Source organism: Myodes glareolus, chromosome 16 (genome assembly GCF_982192425.1).
Source record: "Myodes glareolus chromosome 16, mMyoGla1.1, whole genome shotgun sequence".
Taxonomy (NCBI): Eukaryota; Metazoa; Chordata; class Mammalia; order Rodentia; family Cricetidae; genus Myodes; species Myodes glareolus.
The window spans coordinates 73787993-73812106 of record NC_142041.1 but is presented as its reverse complement, the minus strand read 5'-3'; the positions used below and the strand labels follow the sequence as shown (position 1 = coordinate 73812106).

At 37.6% G+C, this 24114-nt stretch overlaps 1 protein-coding gene and 1 long non-coding RNA gene across 4 annotated transcripts in view; one reads left to right on the top strand and one right to left on the bottom strand.

Moving 5' to 3' along the window:
• Ca1 (carbonic anhydrase 1) overlaps positions 1–24114 on the top strand; it is a 79161-nt gene that overhangs the window by 32130 nt on the left and 22917 nt on the right. For 2 of the 3 annotated variants that reach the window (XM_085677400.2, XM_048420649.3), the window contains exon 1: positions 9855–10038. The exons of the other annotated variant lie outside the window; for it this stretch is intronic. The gene's annotated coding sequence lies outside the window, so the exon portion shown is untranslated. Of the gene's footprint in view, positions 1–9854; positions 10039–24114 lie in introns of those variants that run through there. 3 annotated transcript variants of the gene reach the window in all.
• The window catches only part of LOC125391305 (uncharacterized), a 33393-nt gene continuing 24485 nt past the window's right edge, over positions 15207–24114 (bottom strand). The window contains exons 7-8 of the long non-coding RNA XR_014997421.2: positions 23715–23852; positions 15207–16235 (exon numbers count right to left, since the gene is read on the bottom strand). This is a non-coding gene — a long non-coding RNA (uncharacterized LOC125391305). The remainder of the gene's footprint in view (positions 16236–23714; positions 23853–24114) is intronic.

The window sequence follows — 24114 nt, the reverse complement described above, 5'->3', positions numbered from 1 at the left end:
CATTAGTAACACTCAGGGAAGGAGAAAAGAAAGGGAAAGAGCAGGGTCTTAGTGAAGTCTACAATTGAAGACTATATCCAACCTGCTCTCATTCTGTGATCTCAGGCAAAATGCAAATGCACTGCAATTCAGTTTAAGTATTGGCTTCAGGGCAGGTACCTGGTAAATAACTGAATGAATAAACACATGGGTAACAGGAACAACATCTTTTTTTTTTGAAGATTCAATTTTATTTATTTATTTATTTTGTATATTTTTAATTTTTTTTAAAAAAGAACTACCTTTTCTCATTTTACATGCCAAATCCACTTCTCACTCCCACCCCTTCTCCTGCCTCCCTCCATCTTCCTCCTTTCCCACCCAACTCCCATTCCACACCCCATCCACTCCTCAGAAAGGGTAAGGCTTCCCATGCAGGAGTCAACAAATTCAAGCACACTATATCTAGGATGAGCAAGGTATCCCTCCAGAGCGAATGGGTTCTAAAAAGCCAGAACAAGCAGTAGCAATAAATTCTGGTCACACTGCCAGTGGTCCCAGAGTCGGCCCGAGACATACAACTGTCACCCGCATTCAGAGGACCTAGTTTGGTTCTATGCTGGTACCCTTGCTATCAGGCCAGAGTTGGAAGACTTTCATTATTAGGTCAGGTAAGCTGTTTCAGTAGCTATCCCCATCATGGTCTTGACCTCTTCACTCATATTATCACTCCTCCCTCTTTACGACTGACTTTAGGAGCTCAGCCCAAGACTCTGCTGGCATCTGTTTCTATCAGTTGCTGGATGAACGCTTATTGATGACATTTTGCATAGTCATCAATCTGACTACAGGGCAAAGTCATCTCAAGTACCCTCTCCACTATTGCTTAGGGTCTTAGCTGGGGTCATCCTTGTGAATTCCTGGGAAATTCTCTAGTTCTAGGTTTCTTGCTAGTCCCATAAACACTCCCTCAATCAAGATATCTCTTTCCTTGTTCATCTCTCCCCCCACACCATACCATTCTCTCTAGTTCTCCTCCCTCCTCCCTTTCTCCCCTTCTCCTTACCTTTCACATTCCCTTCTCTTCCAATGCCAATGATCCCAATTTTCTCAGGAAATCTTGTCTATTTCCCATTCCCAGGGAGGATCTTTATATGTTCCTAGTAGGTTCTCCTTATTACTTAACGTCTCTGGGGCCATGGACTATAGGCTCCTTATGCTTTGCTTTACACCTAGTATTCACCTATGAGCGAGTACACACCATGCTCATATTTCTGGGTCTGGGTTACCTCACTCAGGTTGGTTTTCTCTAGTTCATCCATTTACATGCAAATTTCAAGATGTCATTGCTTTTTACCACTGAGTAGTATTCCATTGTGTAAATGTACAACATTTTCTTTATCCAATCTTCAGTTTAGGGACATCTAGGTGATTTCCAGGTTCAGGCTATTATGAATAATGCTGCTATGATCATAGTTGAGCAAATGTCCTTATAGTATGGTTGAGTATCCTTTGGTGGGTATTATTTGATGGGTTCCAAGGCAAGTTGATTCCAAATTTTTTGACAAATCACCATACTGATTTCCAGAGTGGGTGTATAAGTTTGCATTCTCAAAAGCAATAGATGAGTGGTCCCTTTACTCCACATACTTTCCAGCAAAAGCTATCATTGGTGTTTTTTTTTATCTTAACCATTTCAACAACTGTAAGATAGTATCTCACAGTTGTTTCAATTTACATTTCTCTAATGCCTAAAGATGTTGAACATTACCTTAAGGGTCTTTCAGCCATGTGAAACTCTTCTGTTGAGAATTCTCTGTTTATATCTGTACCGCAATTTTTAACTGTATTATTTGATATTTTGATATCTAATTTCTTGAGTTCTTTATATATTTTGGAGGTCAGTCTTCATCTCTGCATCTCTAAGATGAAGCCGACTTGATCATGGTGGATGATTTTTATAATGTGTTCTTGGATTCAGTTTGTCAGTATTTTATTGAGTATTTTTGTATCTATGTTCATGAGTGAGATTGGTCTGTAATTCTCTTTCTTCACTGAGTCTGGGTGGTTTTGGTATCAGAGTAACTGTAGCTTCATAAAAAAGAATTGGCAATGTTCCTTTGGTTTCTGTTATGTGAAACACTTTGAGGAGTATAGGTATTAGCTATTCTTTGAACTCCTGATCGAATTCTGCACGAAACCATCTGACCCTGGACTTTTTTTTTTTTTTTGGTTGGGAGGGTTTTGATGACAGTTTCTACTGCCATTGAAGGTTATAGGTCTATTTAAATTAAATTGTCGACCTGGTCTTGATTTAATTTTAATATGTGGTATCTATCCAGAAAATTGTCCATTTCTTATAAATTTTCCAATTTTGTGAAGTATAAGTTTCTAAAGTATGACCGAATGATTATCTGGATTTCCTCAGTGTCTGTTGTTATGTTCCTTTTTCATTTCTTATTTTATTAATTTGGATATTCTCTCTCTGCCTTTTGATATGTTTGGAGAAGGGTTTGTCTATCTTGTTGATTTTCTCAAAGAACCAGCTCTTAGCTCTTTGTCTTATTGATTTTTTCTTTGTTTCTGTTTTGTTTTGTTTTGTTTTGTTGCTCTCAACCCTCAATTTGTTTGTTTCTTGTAGTCTACTCCTCCTGGGTGAATCTGCTTCTTTTTATTCTAGAGTTTTCAGGTGTGCTGTTAAGTCATTAGTGTGAGATTTCTCCACTTTATTTATGTAGGCACTTAGTGTTATGAACTTTCCTTTTAGTACTGCTTTCATAGGATTGAGTAGATTGTGCCTTCATTTTCACTGACTTCTATGAAACCATTGATTTCTTTCTTCATTTCTTACTTGACCCAGTGGTGGTTCAATAGAGCATGTTTAATTTCCATGTGTTTGTGGGTTTTCTGAAATTAGTGTTGCTGTTGAATTTTAATTTTAAACCATAGTGATCTTATAAGATACAAGACGTTATTCCATTTTTTCTTGGTGTGTGTATGTGTGTGTGTGTCTTTGAGGTTTGTTTTGTTACTGAATATGTGGTCAATTTTTGAGAAGGTTCTATGAGATGCTGAGAAGAACATATGTTCTCTTGTATTTGGGTGAAATGTTCTGTAGATGTCTGTAGAGTCACTATATCTGTTATTTCTCTTATTTCTCTGTTAAGTTTCTGTCTGGTTGTCCTGTCCATTTGGGAGTGTGGACTGTTGAAGTCTCCTATGATTAGTGTGTGGGGTTTGATGTGTGATTTAAGCTTTTGCAATATTTCTTTTATATATGTGGGTGCTCTTTTATTTGGTATATAGAGGTTCAGGATTGAGACGTCATCTTGATGGATTGTTCCTGTTATAAAATAAAGTGTCCTTCTCTGTCTCTTTTGATTGATTTTAGTTTGAAGTTTCTTTTTCTAGAAATTAAGATAGCTATACCTGCTTGTTTCTTAGGTCCATTTGATTGGAAAAATCTTTTCCCAACCCTTTACTCTGAGGTAATGTCTGTCCTTGAGGTTGAGGTGTATTTCTTGTATACAGCAGAAAACTGGATCTGGATTTCATAGCCAGTCTCTTAGTCTGTGTCTTTTAATAGGTGAGTTGATATTAAGAGACAATAATGACCACTGATTGTTAACCCCTGTTATTTTTTGGTGTTAGTGTATGTGTTTCCCGTCTTTACATTTTGTTGGTGTGAGGCTATCTGTTTCCAGTGTTCCTGTGGGTGAAGTTAGCTTCCTTGGGTTGGGATTTTTCTTCTAGTACTTTCTGTATGGCTGGATTGTGAAAGGTTTTGTTTAAATCTGGTTTTGCCATGGAATATCTTGTTTTTTTTTTCATTGATGGTGATAGAAAGGTTTACTAGGTGTAGTAGTTGGGCCTGCAGTCATGGTCTTTTAGTGTCTGCAGCAATCTGCCCAGGACCTTCTGTGTAGTAGTAGGACTCTTGTTTGTTTCCCACCTATAAAGCAGCTCAGACCCCAACTAGCCACACAGAAATTGTATTAATTAAATCACTGCATTGTCTATTAGCTCTAGCTTCTTAATAGCTATCTCTTATATATTAATTTATCCCATCTTCATTAATCTGTGCATTACCATGAAGTCATGGCTTACCAGTAAAATTCTGACATCTGTCTCCAGTGGAGCTACATGGATTTTTTTCTCTGACTCTGCCTTCTTCTCCCAGGATTTGGTATAGTTTTCCCCGCCTACTTCTACTCTGCCCTATCAATTGGTCAAGGCAGCCTCTTTAATCATTAACCAATAAAGGCAACACATATACAGAAGAACCTCCCATACCATTTTCCTTTTTCTTTTTGAATAAAAAGGAAGGTTTTAACTGCAGTATAGCAAAATTACATATAACAGTTATCAAGAAAGAATTACAGTTGCAATATTTATATCTATTTTATCTTTTATCATAAATAAAGAAAACTATAACTATATCTATCTATTCTTCAACTCCATTAAAGAATCCAGAAAGATATAATATTACCTAAGTAAACAGGAAGTGCATTGTAGGCAACTTCCAAAACTCTAGAATTAACAGAGACATTTCCCTGCCTGCACAGTCATCCAAAGTTCTGTATCACTGGGACATCCATCTTCAGCCTATAGACCCATAGTATCCAGCAGACTTTTCCATGAAGCAGGAAATTTCAAAGACTATTTTGCCTATATTAGCAGTTTGTCAGTCACTTTCTTCTGTGTCCTGCAGAATGTCTGACATACTCTTTCATGAAGCAGGAACCCCAAGGGACCATCTCACCTTTAGGCAAGTACAGCAGTCATTTCTCTGTGGATCCTGCATGTCCAGTCACACAGCGTACCATCAAGCAGTCCAGGAAAGAACAATTTCTTGCCCAAATAGAAAACAAACTCCATGAGGAGCTTCTTTGGTGCCCATTTTTTCTCCTGAAGTTATTGGTGCTGCCAGGAACAGATGTGTCTCATTGTTATGAAAAGTCCTAAGTTTTTAAAACATCTTAAATGCCATATTCTGAAGGTCTCTGAAAGATTTGAAGAACACCGATTTAACTGAATTATATCTCTCTATATATAGAAAACCTAACAAACATGACTACAAGCTTGACTATTATAGATGATTATCTATTAACCTGTATTTCTTAATTATACATTACTTTATTTATTTATTTATTTATTACGTATACAATATTCTGTCTGTGTGTATGCCTGCAGGGCAGAGGGCACCAGACCCCATTACAGATGGTTGTGAGCCACCATGTGGTTGCTGGGAATTGAACTCAGGACCTTTGGAAGAGCAGGCAATGCTCTTAACCTCTGAGCCATCTCTCCAGCCCCGTATACATTACATTTTTAAATGAGCTGCACAAACACAATACCTTAATCAAGAGCATAAATACACATATTACAAAATTGACCTTGAATTTGTATCAATAAACCAAGATCAATACCAATGCAAATCTCTATAGAATATCCCCTTTTCAATGCAAAAAAATATTTATAAACAATATTTGGGAATATGGGCATGGTTCTCTCCGAACTGCTTCCTGCTGTTTTTTGGGCAAAGTAATTTTTTGAGGTATATTCAAGGTGACCTTTCAGGGCTTCTTGGTCCATCAAGCCACATTGGTCTGGAAGGATTCCACAGGTTCTCATCCTCTGTGAAAACAAAATCAGAACCTCTTTTTCAAAGCAAAATATCCTTAGATCTATATTTTGAATTTAAGATCTTTTTAAACTATATATGTTGGCTTAGCTTAGCAGTCCCCAGAATCAAATATCTCTTTGCAGTCAAAAAATTCAAAGAAAACACAATAGTATACATAATCCAGACTCTTTCTATATATATTTATCTTTATGTGACTTATTTTTTTTACTCCTTTTAATAAATGATTGTCTGTACTCTCTCTCTTTAAAGACTTTATATTTTTCTAAAAATATTTACTTATTTTTACAACTGTCTATAATCTTTTTCTTCTCTCTCCCAAGCCTACATATATTTAGCCAGCACTGTAAACAATTTAGAAGTTTACATCTGCCTAAATCTTCCTTTATTGTGTATCTGTAATTATTTTTTGTCCAAGAGTGCTTCTTAAAATGTTAAGCCCTTAAGACCCTAAGTGGCAGCATTGCTAGGTGCCTTCTTGCTCTGCCTAGTTCAGCATGGTGGAGCTGTTGTTGCCTCTAAGAGCCATGTACGTTGCCCCATTTTCAGGCACACAGTGGGTCTATGTTGCCATTAAGCAAGTTGTAGCAGTCTGCTCACAAACCCCATTTAAATGCTCTGTCTCCTGAAAGAGCCAGCAATTGTGCTGGCAACACAGCCCAGGCCCAGGAAACTAGCATTTCAAAACTGTGTGCCTGTTTTTCTGGTACTGCTGAATCAGAAAGACCTCTCTTAAAGGAGCCACAGAAAGCTGCCAGGAAGCAAAGCCCATTCTGAAAAAACAAAAAACAAAAAACAAAAAAATACAAAAATACCTGTTGCTAAACTTTGTTTTTTAGTGTGTAGAAATTCTTTCCAAGCCCTCTCAGGTTTTATGTAGATACAGTTGATCACGTTGGAGCAACAATTTGTAGTAGGTGACTGCTTGTTTGTTTCCCAGCCTCCTGGCAACTCAAACCTAAATAACCACACAGAAAGAAACTATATCAATTAAATCACTGCTTGGCCTATTAGCTCTAGATTCTAATTAGGTAGCTTTTTACATATTAATTTAACCCATCTCCATTAATCTCTGTGTCACCACAAGGCTGTGGCTTACCAGGTAAAGTACTGGCATCTGTCTCTGGTGGAGCTACATGGCTTCTCTCTGACTCCGCCTTCTTCTCCCAGCATTCAGTTTAGTTTTCTCCTCCTAGTTTTACTCTGCCCTATCAACAGACCAAGGCAGTTTCTTTATTCATTAACCGATAAAAGCAACACATATACAGAAGGACCACCCACACCCACCATCTGGCTTTCATCAAGATATCAGGTATAATTCTGATAGGTCTGCCTTTGTATGTTACTTGATCTTTTTCCTTTGCAGCTCTTAATATTCTTTTTTTATTCTGTATGATTTGCATTTTGATTATTATGTGGCAAGGGGACCTTTATTTTGATCCAGTCTATTTGGTGTTCTGTAAGTGTCTTGTATCTTCATAGGGATATCTTTCTTTAGATTGTAAACTTTTCTTCTATGATTTTGTTGAATATATTTTCTGTGCCTATGAGTTGGACTTCATTTCCTACTTTTATTCCTGTTATTTTTAGGTTTGGTCTTTTCATGTTGTCCAAAATTTCCTAGATGTTTTCTGTTAAGAATTTGTTGGATTTAGACACACAGGCTGGGTGAACCTTGATTCTGTTATTGGTTTGTATGTTTTCATTGTTATATGATTTAGAAGCTCAAAATTTCCAAATAAGCCCTTGTTTCAATGTGATGTAGCAAATTCCATGGCCTGTTCATTTAGCTCTTGCAAGCCCTGAAACCAAAATGTCTTCAAGACTTGTCTATCACTACTAAGAAACACCTGAGATGAAAGGCCTAAGTGACTGATGGCATGAAGTCACCTATAAGCTCGTACAAGAGGCCCAGCTTCATCCAGAGATTTATTTTAATAAGCAAACTTCCTAATACCTACTGACCACACACACACAAATCATACTATGTGATTTAAAATTTTGAGTACACCCTAATGTCTCCTCACTCACTCGCAAAAGACCTTGCATTGCTGAGAGCATTTAGATATACCTACTCTTGACTGGGACTAAAACTGTATCAGTCAGACTCTGGCATTTGATCCAATTATAGTTGTAACAATGCTGAGTACCCAAAAGTCTACAGCTGACTATAGATCAAATCAAATTTCTAGATCCCAGTACTGCATTTGGATCCTACAAATGGTTCCATCTCTAAATAATGACTGACATAATGATATAAGCCGCAATATTATATCATAGGTGGTTGCTGTGTGGGAATGCATACCTAGTTCCACATTATCCAGGTCAAAGACTTACCTTTAGAGATGAATTTGTCATATCTCCAACTACCAGGAGAGTGAACTTCACCATGCTTTGGGAAGCCTCACCACCACAGGAAGTGACCCATTCTATTACTGAGTCCTTTTTTTATTTAAAATGTGGGACTCACCAAGCAGGGTAACTTTTAAGACATTTCAGTTTATTTGCCAAGCAAATTAACTCTGTCTTATGATTGTTTATACATCTAAGTTCTTTTCTCTGTTATCACAGTTTGACTATATGCCAAGGTTAAGCCTCCATGGGACCACATCTAGTGTTCCCATTAACTTCTAAGGTGTAGATTCCTGCTGCTATCACCTCTTTCTTCTACCTAATGAATATGTACACCAAAGGCCACATATTATGTGCTCTCCTGGTGCCACAGTACAATTCTATCTGTCTTTAATTGTTCGAGTCATTCAGTCGCCTTTATCCTTCCCTGCCATCTTCAGTGTTATGTCTCCTACCCCTACCCCACCCTCTATTAAAAGCACCTTGGCCTCTTGCATTCTAAAAAACTACACAGACAGTAAAATCCAAACTTATTGTCATAGACCTCAGATATTTAAATAGATATCCAAACTACACACATGTCTGTCTGAAGTTATCTCTTATAAGGCTGTTAGACATGTTAATCATTCTGTGGCCTTATCTCACACACCACACAGACACCAAGCTGGTAAAATTACCCTAGAGACACAATATATGGGGTTCCCCCTCATGACAAGTGGCCCTCATGTTTCCTACAACAGACGTGTCTTTGCTCTCTCAAGACTCACAGAAATTTTGTGCTCCTCCATTTCCATCCTTCATGCCCAATTTTTATAAAATGAGATACAACCATTCAACCAACTTAAAGGTGATAGCACACTATACTGTTGCTCCACAACAGAATTTCACATTTCTCTACTTTTTTCCTTCCAATACCTTCAAACCTAGAGCCATGTGGAAACACTCTCATATCTCCTGCCTTCTCCCATATAATACCAATCATCCCCCCACATACCTGGGCAGATGTCACCAATGTCCCATAACTGTTACAACGTTCCTCATTGCTGCCGGGAGACATGACAGAATGGCCACAGCAACCATTGCTCAAACCCAACACTAAAAGCCATCAGTGCTAACCTACAAGTTCCCCCAAACTCCACTATTTCAATTTTCTAAAGCAAGACACATATTAGACCTGCTTTGTGAAGGTCAGAAAACTCAACAAATATTGTTCTGACAATAAATTTGTCATCAAATCTCTATTAGCTAGTTCAGCTGGTATATGTAACATTCATTATTCTTGTTTTTGGAATAACACTTCCAACCAAGGCTTCACTCTAACAAAACTTGAACCAAACTAGCATCATTAGTCATACTCTATAATTCTAAGCAAAAATCTGCAATGTAGACAAATTACTGGTGAAGTCTCACTTGATTTGCTTGCCTGCTTAATACCAAGCAAATACTAACACCACCTGCCTGTTAAACTTCAATCACTTCATGTTTTTACTTAGTTTTCTTATACTATTATAATAGTATACTCTCTGGACTCATCTACTCAATCCTTATAAAAGTGACTCTCTTTCCTCCTTCTAGAAACTCCAAATTCTCTAGGAGTCTCTTCCATTCAAACCATTCAACTATCACTCAAGTAGTTGAGTTTGAAACTGATAACTAGATATTCACAACTCAACAATAACATAAGGCTATGTGTGTTTTTATTTTTCTTTTTTCTTTTTCCTATACTGTCTTGAAGTGGTTTTTGAGACCCTGTCAGTGGCTGGCCAGTTTCCTTTCTTGAACGGTTGATTAAGTCCACACCCCAACTACTTCCCTTATCAGGGTCTCATGTTCTGGGGCCCATTATGAATCTACCCTAATCATCCTAAGGTCAGGCAACAGACAATTTGGGTCAGTCCCTGAGCCCTACAGCACACTAGATTTATTCAAATCAGCCAACCTGGGCTCATAGCTAACCTTACCCTGCCTACTGTATATAAATTGTTTCCTATCCCTCCGCATAGCTGTACCCATCCTCAGGAAGGATCCACTGTGTGACCTGACCAGCAGTCTTCTCTGCAGCTGTAAGTAACATGGGGGGAACTATCTTTCACCTAGACACATATTCTTATGAACCTAACCATTAAAAAGATCTTATAAACAGAGTGCTACCTGTTTCTCAATATATTAAAGTTACAAAGTTTAAACTCAAGCCTTTCCAAAGCTTTATGTTTAACAAGTAAGTCTTAATAAATATTGAAATTTGGGGTAGGGATATGATTGATTAGTTACACCAATTCTTGGATTATTTCAACATTCATTTCCCTAATCTATGTTATAAATAGGTTTGATTGTTTCTTTAAATACTATATCCTACAAAAATTACAAACTTAGTCTATCATAATCTTTTAAGCATCCCAAATGTTTTGCAAGTTAATATTTCACAACCTTGAAATAGGCAAAGGAATAACAGTTAAGGCAATGTTGGTAAAAATAGACCAATTTCAGATGACGAAGCACTTACATGATTCTAACATTCAGGAAGCTGAGGCAGAAGTTCAAGTTCAAAGCTAGCCTAGAATACAGAGTGAGGCCTTGTGTCAAAAAGTCAAAAGAAAACAAGATCAGTATGTTCCTTATCCTAGAGTCTCCAGGCCAAAAAAATATTGCTTCTTAAAACCTAAAATTATATAGTTTGTGAATCTATTTTTTTTCAAATTGCTTTTATTTTTATATTATGTATACAAAGAGTGGAGCCATGGCACATATGTGGAGGTCAAAGGATAACTTAAAGGTATTATGTGATGAGGGTCCTCCTGTGTATTATCAAAATCAGGTCCTCAGAGCTTATAGGCAAGTTCCTTAACCTGTTAAGCCAACTCACTGGCTCTCATTCATCTAATTTTCTAACATGTTAAGTTCTTTTATTATATGCCAGGCTTTCAAAAACTGAAATAGCTTACTTTAATGATTATAAACATTAAATTCTTGAGTTTAACACTAACACAAATTCTATGAATTTAACACTTTTTAGGCATCTATTCCTTCTTCTAGGATTGTAAAGTCACTTACTCAAATGAAGGGAAGGGACTTATGACCCTAAAGTTGAGGTTACTGTACTGAGAATCATGACTCAGGATGAAGTGTCAATAAAACATCTTAGAGAGGATCAGAGACCTAGCTGAGACCATGAATGTACAAGGTGACTGGCCTGAGACAAAGATCAGCATGTGGTAACAACTTTACACATCTTGTAGACATTTACCCAATTTTTAAGTCACACTCTGACCTGGTCAATGCAAATCTATTTACATTCTAATACACTTAAATTTGACTAATTTATTTTTTTATTACTGGACTCTATAAGCTTTTTATATCTTTCAAACAGGTATAGCAATCATATTTTATTGACCATTTCCTGCATAATAAACACTATCCTATGGATGTTTTATTTTACAGTATTATGTAAATGTACATTCAGTTCACCAAGTTCACTGCTCTGCAGCTAACTGCCTGCTACCATCCTGCTTTGAAGTTTGGTTTTGTATGTGCCTGCACAATAGTTCTGCAAAGACTCCACAGGGCCTCTCAGTCAATCTTAGAACCTGCATCTTGCCTGAGCATTCTTCCTACTCTTTCAGAGAGAACATGGGTGCTCATTTAGAGCATGTAAGATTTCCATGAAAATATTTTGACCTCTTTTGATATTTTAGATTTATTTTATATATGTGAAGATTTGCCTGTATGTATGTATATATGTTTGTATATATGCCTGATCCTCATAGAGGACCTTAGATCACCTGAAACTGAATTATGGACAGTTATAAGCCAACTTGTGGGTACTGGGAATCAAACCTTGGTCCTCTGTAAAAATAAGTGTTATTAACCACTGAGCCATCTCTCTAACATCCTATTTTATTTTCAGGTCTATCCCTGACAATGTCTAGTTTAATTTTTCTATTTGCTCAGAACATTTGTTGCAAATATTCTCTTCAGAAGAAAAAAGTAAGAAAGAAGGAAAAAAGAAAAAAGAAGAAAGTAAAGAAGGGAGGACAAGAAAAGGAGGAAGGAATGGAGGGAGATAGAAATAAATCTTTTGTGGCAGCACTGGTCAGTGTAGGCAGATGGGCCAGGCACAGAAGTTCCTGTGCTGGGAGGCAGAGGAGACTGTGTTAACTTTCTGAAAGTGGTAATAAAAGCATCAAACAAGACTATGCCTTTCAATGAAGCTCAGAGTGAGCAAGATGAGTGCTAACTTTCCAGCCTCTTCGGCACAGCTGCCTGTGTTCCTTTCTGTCTAATTACTGTTCCTCCTTGCCTTACCTCAATTTTTCATGATTATTTAAGGTAGAACAATGGCATGCCAAAAGCAAACAGACTTCTGCAGGATGCTGTTATTTTGAATACACTGTTTAAGCATGAGGACTGTTTAATTGGTCTACAAACGTAGTCCTAGAGGGCCCTACACATGCATTTATAGTCGTATATGCTTCTATCAAATTTATAAAATATACCCAGAGACAGTCAAAGTTATTATCATTCCAGATTGTCTACCATCTACCAACTGTTGTATTTTCTGTGTCAGATGGAATTCTACAAACATTGCCAAGATCCTGATAAAAGAAGCCTAGTTAAGAATGATATTTATCTAGCTTTAATTTATATGGTTCACAGATACTGATTTTTATTTTGGTTTTGATACTTGTGAAACATATCCAGCTAAACATTTTTGTGTCATGAAGGACAACCACATTACTGTGTGACAGTCACCATGATTCTTCTTCACTTTGCCAACAGAAACTTTCTACCCAGAAAATCACTTTCCCCAGACTCTGGTGATGACTCTCTGCTTCTGTTTCTGTGGATGTGATTATTCTTACTCTTCATGTGAGCAGTGTCAGTGTTTGTCCTTTGGGGTCTGGCTTATTTTACTTAGCCTATGCTAAAGTAATTTTACTCTTTTAAATGCCTTCACTCACCCATGTATGTGACAACAGTCACGCCATTGTTTCACTGTGCTATGGGTGTGGGTGCACCAATATCTCAAGTCTCCACTCTCACTTATTTTAGGTACATTTCCAAAAGTAGAATGGCAACTACAAGGTGATAATATTGTATTAAAATTTTGTAAGGAATTGCCTTTCAATTTACATTATGGCTATACCATTTTATCCCTGCTTGAATGAATGGGATTTTTTGTTTCCACATCATAGACAACATCTTTTATTTTCCAGAATGCATTTGTTTGTTTGCTTAATAACTATAATTGCAGGCAGATGTACTTTAAAGATAACCACTCAAAATAATCCTCTTCATTCATTGGATTCCCGTGGACACTGAAGTTCTACTGTGGGAAAAAAAAGTCAATCACAATTAACTCTACTTCCTGTGTTCTTTTTTGGTCTTTTAAAACAAGGAAAATAGCAGATGTGTCTTTAGGCTTCTCTTGAAGGTCTTTTGAAAGAGTGCTTGCAAAGCTGTTAGTCCATGCTTAGAAAGATATGCTGTAGACAGAGGCCACTTCTTCATTCCCAGCAGCTCATACATTAATTAATCACACAGAACTGTGTTAATTACAACACTGATTGACCAACCAATCATTTAGGCATATTGATAGCTAACTATTATATCTTAAATTAACCCATTTATACTATTTAATATTTTACTGGTAAGGTTTCAGGGTATCTTCCTCCTTCAGCAACTACATGGTGTCTCCCTGACTCTGTCTTCTTTCTCCCAGAATTCATTTTAGTTTTCCTGCCTAGCCCCATTCTGCACTGCCACAGGTCCAAAGCCACTTTTGTATTAACCAATGGTAATAAAACATACAGCATACAGAGTGGAATCACACCTCAACCTGCCTTTCACTTTTACTTGTTTTCACATCTCTTTCTTGCATGATTTTCTAATCAATAACTCATCGTCTAACATACAGTCAGTATTTTTTTTCTGCTTTGGTACACAAAATAATCTCTGAAACCCTGGGCAAACTGTTTTGACCATAGTGATCCCTGAGGCACTTCTCATTAAGAGGAACCAAAGGTCAATATAAGAGCCTTACTGCTCCATAACCCACTGAATGCAATGAGATCTGTATCAATGTTAAAACCTTTATTGTTCTCATTCCTTAAAACAGCTTCACTGTGCTCAGAAAATGATTTTATTTTTCTCATAAAGTTATAAATTGCAGTATCTCTGTGGGTGTGGCTCTAGACAAATATTTGCAGTGGGCAAAATCTACCTGAGCAGTGCCACAGAGTCTGGTGACTTGGGATGCTAGTACAGGTGACATGGAAGCCTTCAATGTCTCAAAACTGCTTTCATTCTAGATGGATCTAGATCCAGGCATGCAAAGATGATAGAACTATGACCTCAAATGAAAGTTCCCAAAGTACCTCAATTAATAAGGAAAACATAAATTTAACAATCGTAGATCTACATGAACACAACAGAGGTTTTTATTTGTATTTCATTTATACTTTAATCTGTCTTTGTGTTTTTATATGATAATAAAAGTTTGAAATTATATATTTTCCATGTAGGTCAGGTTAAAATCATTTAAGAAAATAATAAAAACAAATATTAGCTGAGAAAAGTAAGAAAGCAAATGAGTGACAATGTATTCTTATATATAGTAGTGAAAACTATCATTCATTTATATTTTTGCATGTATTTATTTTCTGTGTGTTTGTGTGGGGTGTACACATGAGGAATCAAACTCAGGTTGTCAAGGCTTGGTGGCAGCTACGTTTACCCACTAAGCCATCTCACCAGCCCAGTTGTCATAAATGTTGACAGTAATTGTCATTTCCTGGAAATTGAGGTTACTTTCCAGTTAGTCTATATGAATAAAAATCTCTCCTACTTTCCTAGGTCAAGACAGAAAGGTAAACTGGACAGTTGTAATTGAGTTCTTTGCTTCTATAAGTGAGTCAGAATATTTTACTTCCTGTCTGAAGCAGCTGCCAAAGGTGATGGAAGGGGCTCCAGATCCTTTCATTTACAAAGCTGAAATAGAACACTGCCTTGAAATCGTATTTTCAAGAATGTGAAAGTTTTAGTCCTACTAAAGATAATTTCTGAGTCTAGAGTCTTGGTGTGACTTCCCCTGACTTACTGTCCCCTGATGGTCATGGTCACTTCTATTCTTATCCCCAAATAGCTCATGCAGTCTGAACAAAGCTAATAGCCATGATTTTCATTACCAAATTAAGATGGTCTTGGATTTTCCAAAGTCAAGAGAATCAATATAAACATTTTTATGTATATATTTTTATTATTTTTGTCTTCTACATCATGCATTTTGATCCATTCATTTCACCATCCCTTCGTAGCCACCCTCTGCCCCTGTACCCCCAGAAACAAAACAAAATTTCAGAGAAAAAACGAAAAGAATAAATTTAAAATATCATAATGAAAGCAGTAGTATGACGCAGTAAGTCTTGCATACTTTATCCATACATCTTTACTTGCAAGTGTTCATTGCAAAGAGTCATTGGTTTAGTTCGAGGCCTCTGATTTCTATTGCACCATCGATGTGGGGCTTTCACTAGGGTAATTCTTGGATATCCTGTTGTTGCCCTGTGTTGTAGATATCCTTCAGCTTTGGTTCTGCAGGTCAGATTCCTTCACGTGCTCCAGCACATCATAGAAAGGAAGCATATTGGGGCAGGCCAAGACATAATCCTGGTTCTGGGTCTGGGTGCTGTAGAGTTGGTCCACCAACCAGCTCTCTTCTGTCTTCACCACCAGAGTGAGCTCTCCAGCATTGCCCCAGCTAATTCACCTCTTACAACAATGAGCAAGAAGTGGAGCAGATTCTTTTTTCTCACCCTCATATTCAGCTCTCCCACACCTACACCTTTAGGGTCAGCTCTGTTGTGTAGTCCAGGTGAGGTACAGGTGCCACAATTCGAAGTGCTACAGCTGGTGAGGGATAGGGACAGCCCTCCTTCTCTTATGACCCCAGGACCAGCTCTCCACCTGTTTCTAGTGTTGATGGGTGGGAGGTTGGGGAGAGGGCACCTCTCCTCTGTTCATACTACCACGTGTCTGATGAGTAATGGGGGTGCAGCTCTCCTTTGCTTGTAACTTTATGACTGGGTGATGCTTACCTCAGACCACTGGGCATGTCTGCTGTGCTGGCTAGGTGAGGGGTAGGGCCTGTTTCCTGAGTGCTGCAGCTGGTCTGGGGGTAGCCTCTCATCTCTTACAGGTGGTAAGGGCGAGGGGTAAGGGGGGTTATTTCTCATCTTCCCAAACTGCCACATGACAGACATTTCTATAAGAAATATAAGAAAAACAAAACCTGATTGGCTTATGAATTATAGCCTGTATAGATAAGATAGCTTGTTTTATAAAAAAACATAACAAATTCAGGCAGCTAGTACGTCATCCATCCCCCACACTGTCACTTCAAGTCCTGATTATAAATGAGTGGTACCCTGTTATTTCTCTGTAAGAACTGGTCTGCTAGACTCCTACCCCTGATCTAGCCACAGAGCCCCAGAACTTAACTTTCCCATACTATACTTGGCAATTTGTTGAACTTTTATTCTGCTCTCTACTTACAGAGCTAGAACCAAAGGATTTCTTAGCCATAATTAAATGTTACTACTAGTCTGTAGAAAATAGGTTAGCATGGGTCCAGCTCTTGGGGCAACAATGTAAGGATGCATTTTACAGTGTAAGATCACATTCACCTCCTTCTTAGGGATTTCTTGGGGTCTTTCAAAGGAGAACATTGCTTGCATCCTCACAAACACAATCTTCACCTCATCTTAAGCTGATGTGCTGTGATGTGAGAGACACTGGGGAACTGCTCCAATTCTCTCTCTCTCTCTCTCTCTCTCTCTCTCTCTCTCTCTCTCTCTCTCTCTCTCTCTCTTCCTGGACTGTAAATGATTGAGACAGCCCACTGAGGAAAATGTATTCCCCTACGTAATTGTTTTTGAACTTAAAATTTTCATGTAAATCACTGATTAAATTGGAAGAATTTTTTTAGCTATGTTCCCTTTAACAACCGCTGTAAATTTGTATCAAGATGGTTAAATATTCAAATTCAGGAAGGTTTAGTTTGGGAACAAGACTCAGATACATCCAAGGCAAGCTAGATACTCCCCAGAGTAGAACTGCCCAGCGATGGCATAGAAAACAGTGAGCTCGGAACAAGCAAGAGGAAATCTGATACAAGGAAGGAGCAATGAGAGCAAAGCCTCATTTTCTTAGATCTGTCACCCAACTGCAATTCTGACCTCTGGTTTTCCTAAAGCAATCACTTTTACAAAGTAAACATACAGTTTGAAAGTATATCTACAGTGGCCATGCAATTATGTTGTACAATATAATGAGATGGAAAAAGCTCAAAGACTAGGGTTTGAGGCCATGGGGGTGGCGTGGGGGAGGTTACTTTGCTTAGAAATATTCTTAGGTTAGTAACAAACCCAAACTGAAAGAAAAACTTTGCTGAGCCTTCTTGTAGACACCTTAAGACCCAAAAGATCCTTTCTATGAAGCTCACTCCAGGGGATGGTAGTGGTCCACATAGAAGGGCAGATTTAGTTTCTGAGAGAGAAGCCCTGTGGGCAGATGATAGTGACAAACCTGGAGCCTCATGTCTTGAACACTTATCTTTGGGATCATATTTACAATAGAAAACTGTCTGTCAATGAGACTCACTTCTAGAAATTTCAGCCATTTTTGAGAAAAGGAATAAAAAAAATAAAGCAATGGTTATGTAAGTACAGTCCTTATGCCAACATCACCAACTTCACTTGGATACTAAGAACGAGTATACCATCCCAGCTTTCACCCAGACCTATTTACAATGGTGGTAAAGTAGGGCAGTAACCTTTCACAACATTGCAGATGGTTCTAATGCATACTGCTGTCTCGGAAGCAGTGGTTGAAAGGCATGTGGTAAAGAGTATCATTCCCCAAAGATTACCCTGAGATTTTCTTTCCCAATCACTTAATTTCTTATGCCATGGAGTTCAGTTTACTGATCCCTTGGTTTCTCCAAACCTCAGATTTTTCTCCAAACAAGTACTCATTCATCTCCCAAGAATATCATAATCATGCAAAAACAATAAAATAAAATGTCTTCTCCGTGTGTTTACCTGGTTAGGAGAATTTTTTGCTTCTATGAGACAGCAAAATAGTATTTTAAAATTGCATAGCATCTGAACTGTCAGTAGGTTAAAAAAAACTATAGAAACCTATTTTTCTCTTATGTTTTTAAATATGACTTTTGAGAAAAATAAATATTTTAAGTCTGTGTTCATTATAATCACCAAATAAATCAGATATGAATGAAATAAATGAACTCTCATGTCACTGAGTGCATAAGCTTGTATGTGCATAAAACTTCATATACAAAATCAGGATCGTTGTATGTCACTGTTCAGAAACTAACCCTTAACAGATAAAGTAGCAGAAACGCAGTTACCTTATATCATCCACTCCCTATTAGATTTTTGAACGCCTGCTTTTCAGTTAGCATTCTGACATATTTATCTCTATTTACTCCTTTTAAGTTCTTAGTGGGTTTGTAAAAATGAAGTGTAAGGTCCTACTCTATGTCAATTCATAATTTATAAATAGTCTATAAAGTAACTGTTTGTGCGCTTTATAGTTCTACATAAAAACGTATCAATTTCCTTGTTTCTCCATCTCTGTGTCTCCCAGGGTTTCATTTTGCATTTTCTGACACACTGTTCCTTCAGGTCATCTTTTCTCCCGTTATTACCATTGAAAAATTTCACCAAAGAGTCAAAAGACCTCCATGAGTCTGTGGGAAAGAGACTAATACCCTGATGTTACTGATAAGGAAGGATATAGTGGGCTCTTCCAGTTCTCAAGTATGTGGTCAAACAGCAGTTCAACTCAGAGTCACAGTTCCTCTCCAGGGTGTTCTCACTAGAAACTGAGAGGTGAATTTTCCCAGACTGAAGGATAGTCTTGGTTTAAGTGTTTGGACCCACTCAGGAAATTGGGGCTTAGAGTTGCAACCAAAACTAATAGATTAGCTCTACACCGATCGAGGAGCTCCTGCCTTCTTCCTGAGTCTCAAACAATGAGGTGCACACCTGTTTGGTATTGAGACTGTATCTCAGAGGTTCACTGATTTTGTTATTCTACTGTCTGAATCTTTTGAGTGTAATACTGACCAGGAGAAGTCAGTGGGTGTAGAATTAAGCTGCCATCTTTCCCAATATCTTAGTCATTCTCAACTGTATGGTTTTAGTTCTTCACCCTCTGTTTAGAAACAAATTAATAATATGATACTAAAATCAAAGAGATGATGAATTTAAAATAATGCTTAAAATACGTCAACTTTCTACAAATTTATCTATAATAAAATACAAGCAAAATACACAAAGCAATCTCCCAGTTCTCTAAAGGAGTCTTTGGAAGCCCTGTGTAAGATGTACAGGATGATGCTGCGTGAAGACCATATTTGGTTTCCCCTGCCTGCAATGTGAGAAATTCCTTTTCCCATAATAAAGCTAGTGAGGCTCAGTGCAGTCAGACAAGGTTCTCTTTCTTAAATCTCAGAGGTTTATCAGGTCAGGCAACATTTCAGCATCATGTAATCTCACCTTTCATCATCTCTTATGTGAGCTCAACCTAGCTCCTTGTAGATTTATGTGCCTATAATTTGTTCATAGTTCTCTGAAATGTAGCACCTGAAAATTTACCTTTTATGAAGACCTCCCCTTTTTTCATAAAGATGCAATATCATCTCTCTATTCAATATTATAATTTGATCTGAAATTTCCTGGCCTATTTATAGACCTTGCTCTATACCCTTTCAACATTATTTCCAGAGGAGAGTGGAGTCCTCTTCTGATGCCCTACCCAGATGACTGCCCACCTCCCCAGTTCATCTGATAGCTCTTAGCGTGTCACATCCCTCTCTTGTCTGACTGGGGAGAGCAAGAGCTGCCTTCAGAGACATGAACAGTTGTTGCTGCCAATATCATGATTGGAGAGCAAGTACTAGTCCCAAGCACAGCACCTCTCTCCACATGCCTCTTTGCTGGCTCTTGAGAGTGGCTAATGTTTGGGCTAATTTGATACCCTCAGCTCTGTGACAGTTTAAAAACTGAAACTTATTTATTCTCCAGAGAGGAGGTTTCAGATTTCTGGTTCTAAGATTAGACTGAGTCTTAGGCTGTGAGATGCTATGTTTTTCCTGAAAATGGAGTATTAAGATGCTGTTTTCCAGAGATGAGTTTTTTCTTGGCTTGCTGTATTCACGTACCATCTTATTCACCTGAATAATCCACTATTCTAGAATTCTTATTCTTGAGTGGGCTTAAATGATTTGTTCTTATTTCACTAATTTCCCATGAAATAAATGAAAAAAAATTATTGTTTCATTCATGCTAACACAGCGTATAAATGAAGAATAATGAAAAATATGTAAGAGTGATAAGAGTCACCTTCTAACCTCAAAAACCTTGCTATGAGTAGGAGAGAGAAGTGCATGCATGGATGTAATTATGGTTTCAATGAGAAAAGTGTCAAAAAGATATAAAACAAATCCAGTGACAATGTGGCAACGTCTTTCAGTTCAAGACAGTATAAATTTCATGAACACCTTCACTAAGCAAATACCGTATGGTTCCCTCATCAGCTCTTCCTCTAACTGTTTCAGTTACCTGTGGCCAATTGCAGTCCCAGAGTATTAAATAGAAATTTGCAGAAATTAATAGTTGATAAGTTTTAAGTCACACGTTCTTTTCAGTGTTGTAATAAACAAAAACTCTTGTTTTTTTTTGTAAAAAACAAAAACTCTTGTCATTCTTTCTGGAATGGGACTCACCCTGTGGTCTGTGTGTATCCATGTTTACATAATCCATTTAGTAGGCTTCTTGGTATCAAATTGGCTATTTGGAATTGCAAGACTTGTCCTCAAGTATTTCTAGCGTAGTGACCTAAGCTCACAGAACAGCACATCACATAGATACTGTATCATATATATCACCTCAAGGAGGAAAATTAATGAGGAAAGTACAGTAAGTATCTGCATAATTTTATGAAAACTTGAAATTTTAGTTTGTTATTAGATTTTTACTAACTTCATGCCTAGTGTAACTTCATGTTTCGTGTAAGCTGTAAATATATCATAAATGCACATATTATAGGAGGAAACAGTATTTACAGATTTTTGTGCCATTCATGTGTTTTTGGGCATGTGTTTTTAGAGGATCGTGGAAGTACCTCATAGATAATAGGGCACTACTGTACCTGCTATGTCAGAGGTTCTTGGGTTTTCCTATGTGAATATGTGTTTAAAATGGAAGTTTACACAAGAGTAAAATGTGTAGCAAAGCCTGAAGGTGGCAGGAAGCATGCAGACTAGATTTAGAGATGACAGAAAGTCATGTTTTACTAAAAATTAAAGCATAGAAAGGAACTCCCAAAGTATTCTATAAGAATGGATTTAAGGCCTAGATATTTAATGGATTTAAGCATCAGAGATGCTGTTTTCCATTTTTGCAAGAAAACCGCTAATGTGGTAATTAGAATTGAGATTCGGGATGACTATTCTCAGTAGGACTTGAACCTGTTAAGAAAGAACAAAGGCTCAGCAGGCAGCATGGCCAGTTAGGTTGTGAATTTAACACTTAACATCAGGTAAGTGGCAATGTCAACAGTGAAAAGTGAAGGGAGCACTTTTCCAGAGGGCCTGTGAAGATAAAGTTGACAGTCTTCACGTTTGGGAGCCAAAAAAGAGGAAGAAGACAGGGAACACCAAGACAGTGAGTCAGGATCTAGATCTCCATCACGGTGATCCCATTCATAGAGAAGACAAAGGCTGAAGGGAAGAATCACATATCCCCTTGGAGATAGGAGGACTGAGTACAGACAAGTCACTTCTCTCATGCTGACCTTTACACAGAAAGACCGAGTAGACCTTAAAGACATTTTTACAGATGCCCTTTGAATGTGATTCTGCGTGTTTTATAATGATTGGCTGGTGGTGCTCTTGGCATCACTCTTAAGCCATGTGAACAGATATTTACTCTGCTCCTCTGCAGTTCATGATTCCCCAGGACTTAGAAGGACAGACAAAGGTTTATGTTGAAATTAACCTTGAAAACTCGAGTTTTTCTCATTAGTAGTGAATCTCTGCCCTGAATGAAACAAGTGTTTAGGGGAGTGGGGCGTTTCCTTTTTTGTATCTGCAAATTGTAGTGATGGATTTGTGACAGAATAGTGACCCTGGTGACTAAGCAAATCTCTGCAGTCATAATAGCCCCTATAAAATAAAACTCGAAACAAAATCAAACTGACTCACCTCTGTGCTATTGTGTTGCAGAGGGATTAAGGTGGATAGTCCACATGAATGGTTTTATTGGCAATGATTTTGACAAAACAAACATTTTCAGTTCTTAGTCATTTCTTAGGCTTCAGTTGCTGACATTAGCACTGATATTTTCCTCAAGTAGTATGACATATTAGCTGCCTTAAATATATTATAAAGTAATGAATAGACATGTTACACCAACTATAATCACTTGAAAAGTATCAGAATCCTATTCATGGTGGAAATAAAATTGTTTGGTCATCATTTTATCCCAATTCTCAATTACTTCTCACAATTATACTCACATTACATTTAACCATTAAGGTAGTCAAGTGGTTGGTTGACAGGGTTGAACCCAGGGCCTTTCATATTCTAGAACATACTACTGTTGAATCAAGCCCTCAGTCTTATCTCCATGTATTAGAGTAAAATATCTAGGCCTTTTTCATACAAAATTCAGCTAATTCCTTTGAGTATCATATCCTAAATATACTATCCAAACATTTTAAACTCTTGTCCCCTCTTTGGTTTATTTTCAAAAGGATATCCTATCTATTCCCACCTCCAATCTCTATCATAGTTTTATATATCCTTCAAAATCTTTGCTCCTTAGTGGCCCCAAAGATGTCCTCAGGGGAATTCCCAGAACCTTCAAATATGATAACTCTCATGGAAGATGGAACTTTATAATGTAGTTAAATTTAAGGTCACCAAGGTAAGAAGATTCTTTATAAGAAGGTAAAGAGTAGAGAGAGAGAGAAGATTCTATGCTGCTGGATTTGAATCTGGAGTAGTAAAATGCAGACAACTTCTAAAAGCTGAAAAAGCATTCCTGTCTAGGGCCTTTGAAATAATACAGCCCTACCATCATATGAAGCTGGGCCTGTTAGGGTGCATTTCAGATCTGAGATTTCCAGAAATGTCAAGAGAAAGATTTTGTGTTCTTTTAACACTGCTGAAATTTTAGTAATATGTTACTCCCTTATTTCTGTATGATTTGCCAAGAACTTCTGGCCACACAGCTGTAGATTTCCTACACAGGGAGAGGTACTGTGGGACCTACACAAACACCAAGGTGATGATAGCTGAAGAAGCAGCACGTTCAGCGTGGGTTACAGAAGAAAGGAACAAGTATAACCTGAATGGACGTTCACACAAAAGCCCCACGGAGTTTCACTGATCCTTCAACATGTTTTATATACTGTCTCTTATCTATTTTTTCCTTATTTTCTTTTGTTGTGAGATCATTGCTTGATGGTCACAAGTTACTCTAAATGCCCAGACTTGCCTTCTTTAATTCAGAGAGATCATCATCATTGGATGCCACTAACCATGAGCCATAACTAGTTTCTGTCATGATCTGTTCTCCATGGACAAAACTCACAAGTTCAGACCTTTCTCACCTTGGACCAAAATCACAGTGGTTATGAGCATCTACCTCACCTTGCACTTCCCTTGCACACAAGTCTTCTGTGGAAAGTTTTATCTTCCTTTGAGACAGACAAATGTCTCTTCTGAAGATTCCATTATCTTTTGCATGACACATATTCTTCCTGAACATCTACCCAGAGTCAGATGGATCTGCAGAAGGGATATGACAGAGGTAGAAGGTAATGAAAAGGAGATGGGTTTAAGCCACTGAGCTTGCTGGCTCTTAGATATGTAGGTTTTGTGAAACAAAATATTCAAAAAAAATGAGATTTCTTTTTCAAGAAAGAAGAATGCTATGAATGTCATTTACAAAAGTAAAATCGAGAGAAAACGTAGGGGGATGGGAGCCAGACCTTGCATTTTACACTTTGTTGAAGCAACTTGCCTGTTTTCTACTTTTATTGCTTTGAAG